Genomic DNA, 4784 nt, shown 5'->3' on the forward strand with positions numbered 1-4784 from the left:
TAGTTTGCAACTCAAATAAAGTGAGGGCATTTTAGTATTCTCACATATAAAATTTTGATTAAGGGAGTATAGTGAAATTTTAGAATTTTTTGGGAATTAACCCATATTAATACCATCTACTTACTAATTTTTCCAAAATAAGCCCCAAGATTTACATGCCCAACTCATTCTGCACCACCAAAATGGTTTTTGCAGAGTCCCTTAGCCTCTGAGCTTCCTCTCCTGTGAGGTGCACATCAGTGACACCCAAGACGCCTCCTCTTCCGAAATGAGCCGGCAAGCTCAAAAACACCTGTCCTCCGTCGTCGATGCCATGAAATCCGTTTGCGAGCACAGAGACTGGGTGGATCTTCCTCTGGTCTCTCAGACTGGCTCGAGCCAAGCTCCCCACCGAATACCCTATGGCCCAATAGTTATAGTCTTTCAGACGAATCACTTCATAAGTACTCTCCACAACTTGGTGGGAGAGGGAGGAGGAGTGTGAAGAATGGACGTGAAGAAGGCTTGGGATAGGTCTAAGCCTCCTGGACCCAAGTGGGAACCTGAAGCACTTTTGTGCATGTTTGTGTTACTTTGAGAAAACTGTATCGCTGTGAAGGATTAATGCATGGAAATAGCTTAGTATAAAGCATATTTATAGACATATATGTCTCCGCGACAGAGGACAAAAATATAATATAATAGTACAGAGAGGAAGCTTCCATAGAAAAGGTTTGAGACTTTGTGTGGGGGCTAACCGGCTAAGGCAAAATATTTTTCAACGGTAAAACTTTCTGGCGACGGAAACGGACTTAAGAAGGCAACATACGTTTCAGTATAAGTATAACACGAAGCTTTGTTATATTCTTAATGAGATTATTAGTGTTGGTAGCTGTTAGTACTACCACCAGTCCTAATTATAAGAGCTAGTTGACTAATTTGAGAAGATTAAAAAAATAGATTAAGTTAGTTATTTGTAATAAATAAGTATTTTATTTTCTAAAATATCATCGCTAATCAAGTTTATTGGCTAGAACTACCATTATTAGAGGGATTACCTTAAAAAAAATGCATAAATATGAAAGACAAAATGAATTGGGGTCTTACAATTAGGACCAAAATAAAAGTCAAACGAAGTCTTATATTAAAGAGTGGAGGTAGTATTATTTTATTCATTATAGGCAAGTTTTTTTCTGGAAAAGAAAAGAAAAAGAATTACTGGGAGGACCAAAGAGTGGAAATTTCCTCGATTTTGGTTTAAGAAGAGCGAAACCAGAGAAGAATGTTGGTGGATTCTTCTTATTTTGATAAATAAGTCATATTTTCCATCTTTTTGGTGTATTGACCAATATTGCAAATTGTTACTTTGGAACAAAGGGAACCTAGAAACTGTGGTGGTCTAATAAGTTGGTGTTTGTTTGTTTAATTGAAGATTTCAAAGGTCAAATGTTCATTTTTGTCTCATGTGTTTGCTTTTCAGCAATGGCCGGTAGGTGTTATTCATTGGGCTCCAAAATTTTCCCCTTTTTTTTCCTTTCAAAAAGAAGAATTACGTATCTTTCTCCAAGTTTGGTTCAGAACGATACGCGCAACTGCTCTTCAGTTCACTTTTCACATACGCACGAGATACAAGTACATTTATTGTCTTCTAAGTGCATTTTCCTCTTCTCTTCCTACTTATAAAATTACTTCTAATAACATGTCTGGCCAACCAAAAAAAAAAGTCGAAAAATCTTAAATTTTTTAACTTTGCCTTAACATTTAAGAAATTTTTTTAAATATTTAAAATCCGTTTATTTCTATGTTCGTACATGAGTAATTTACTTGAACTTTGAGGAGAGCATAAAATAATGCTGCCTTCGAAAATCTGGAAGTTGGTTTGTGCAATAAAGATTTTCTTTTTGAAAAGATTCGCATCCCATTATTTATAAATATACTTTTATTTTATTTTCTATTGCCTATTAAATTAAGTACTACATATTATAGAATGTAGATAATATTTTTAAATTATAATAGATGAAATTGCATAAATGTTATATATTTAATACTTTCATACCATAAAAGTAAACCATCATCAGTCTATGTTTTGAGTTTATATAAATTCGTGTGTCTAACAACCTTTCTTCTCGCTATTAATTAAAGGAAATAGGTGGCTTTTAAATATATCAAAAAGGTGTTAAACTGAAAACACTTGAATTAATGAAATTTCATTTGAAAATTTTTTTTCTTGTTTTATTTATTATAGATTTAGTCTCTATTATAATTTTCAAAAATTGACATTTTTGTCTTCATTATTTTTAAATTTGTTATGCCTTCTTATTATTTTTAAATTACACTATATTTGATTTAAGTGTATATTTACGGCATTAAATGAATAATCGACATCTACATAATCAACTCCTAGTTTTTGGCAAAAACAAAAAATCTTAGTGTAAAAGTAATAGATTGATATATATATTTGTAAATAGGAGATACTCCCTCTGATTCATAATATAAGAAGTTAGTTAAAAAAAAATTTTGATCCAAAATATAAGAGGTTAATATATATGTGATTATATATAATCCATTTTGTGATTATATTGGTTTTCCATGTTATAATCAGATGTGTTAAAATGCAACTTCAAAGGAATGAAAATATATATGTATCTTTCCTAAATCCATGTGTACTCGCTGGGGACAGGTTTGAAAATTTGTATTACTTTAATTTGCCGGACTAAAAATTGGCATTACGTAACATATTTACGAGCAAAATATATTATATAAGCACATGTAACTTGAAATAATTACATCATAATTTTATATCATATTTTTAATAATAAGAAACTGACAAGTAGAAGTGTCTCTATTGACAAGTCATGATTTCAATATTAATGAGTGAGTCAGAAATAACTACTCACTTTATACTAATATGACAAAAGTTAACGGTAAAAAAATATAAAAAAAATATATCAAAAGTTCATCTAACATTATGAATTTTTTTTAGTTCAAAATTACTAATCAAAGTTTAAAAAGAAGTTAATAATGCTAGCGCCATTAACGTCCCTTTTTTAGTAGTGGGACCCACAATTTTTAATGAAAGTACCAAAACACCCCAATTAAAACAAAAAAAGTTAAGGTAAAAAATACCTATGAATTTATACCAAAAGTTTACCCAACACTATCTAATTTTTTAATGAAACTACCAAAAATACTCCAATCTTAAAGGGCTATTGCATTATAGTGTATTAGAGATTATTAATTATAATAAATTTGTATAACCCAATCTTTATAATTATAAAAGATTATTTATGTTTTTGATAATTTTTTTCTTCTTCAAAAAATTGTTTCTTTTTTTTCTTTTTTTATAAAAACCAACCAATTGTTATAGCGTATTAATTGTTATGATTAAAAATATTTTAGTAGCATAAATATTATACGTAATAATTAAATTTTTTTTGTAACTTATCATGTTTTATATTTTAACATCACTATTACTTATCTTGGAGTGTTTTAATTACGGAGAATTGTTAAATAAAGTTAATAAAATTAATGTTAATATTTTAATCTTTTGATTAGTATTCATTTGATACTCTCATATTTTTAATTCAATTTAAAAAAATTTAATTAATTCAAGATGAAAATTATACGACGATGCTCTAAAGTTTGAGTATGATAAAGAATATGAATCAATATTATAAGAAGGCCGGTTTTTTTCTTCAAAGAGAGATGAGTTAAGAAGACCATCAACAGGTTAGAGGGAGATGGTAGTTTCTTTTTTTTCTTTTTACTGGGTATTTTAATGCTTTCATTAAAAATAGTGGATCCCACTATCAAAAGTGACTTTAAATTTTCTCAAAAAAATTGAATATAAACATAAAAGAATTCATGTAAACTATTAAATTTCATAATATAGGCTGGAGGATAAGCACACAACTTAATACACTATTGGTACAAATAACTTATTTTTAAAAGATACTTATAACGTCTATTAAAAGAAAAGATTAGGGATATAAATAACTTATCTTTAAACAGAAATTTAATTCAAGCTTAACCTTTTTTACATAAGTTATTTTAATTATAACAATTTATTATAATTAATAATCTCTACCATACTCTAATGCAATAGCCCTTCAAGATTGAGGGTAATTTGTACTTTTATTAAAAATTATATAGTGTTTGGTACACTTTTGATATAACGTCATCGGTATTTTTGACCCTTAACTCTTTTTTTTAATTGAAGGTATTTTGATATTTTCATTAAAAAGAGTGGGTTCCAGGACTTAAAAAACAGACGTTGGCATTATTGCCATTTTTTTAAACTTTGATTGGTATATTTGACCTCAAAGAAAGTACAAGGTATTTTTTGAACTTTTGATATATTTTCATAGATATCTTTTTATCCTTAAATCAAATGACAATTCATATTGTTTTTAAATAATTAACTTATTCAAAATACAACCTTTTTTAAAGTATCATATATAACTTAAAGAATATACATTGCATTAAATTTTCAAATGAAACTCTACAAATCAAATTAATATAATGAAATTTCAAAAACCAACCCATGGTGTTTGTAATGACAAAGGAAAGTACCTACATTAACAGGACTTTTAGCATCATAAAAATGACAAGTCAAGGTGCAAGTATTAATCATGGCATATATTAATACCTAATATCAATGTGTATCACTACTTGCTATTAACAATTAAACTAGCTATATTAACAACTGTTGCGGCATGTATTAGCGAGTAAGGGTATTAGCAAGGGTAATGAGGTCTATTTACATTTTTATTAAATTACAATCTCTTACGTTTAGCACTCTTTGG

The 4784-nt window shown here is 28.5% G+C and overlaps 1 long non-coding RNA gene across 1 annotated transcript; it reads right to left on the reverse strand.

The window, feature by feature from the left end:
* Nucleotides 1–494: 494 nt before the first annotated feature.
* On the reverse strand, nt 495–4310 carry LOC114749382 (uncharacterized). The gene is made up of 3 exons (XR_003740552.1): nt 4298–4310; nt 2098–2104; nt 495–571 (listed from the first exon to the last, which is right to left on the reverse strand). It is a non-coding gene; the product is annotated as an uncharacterized LOC114749382 (long non-coding RNA).
* Between the last annotated feature and the right edge of the window lie 474 nt (nt 4311–4784).

The sequence above is a fragment of the Neltuma alba genome, unplaced genomic scaffold (assembly GCF_004799145.2).
Source record: "Neltuma alba isolate B1F8T4 unplaced genomic scaffold, ASM479914v2 tig00006026_pilon, whole genome shotgun sequence".
In the NCBI taxonomy this organism is placed as follows: domain Eukaryota; kingdom Viridiplantae; phylum Streptophyta; class Magnoliopsida; order Fabales; family Fabaceae; genus Neltuma; species Neltuma alba.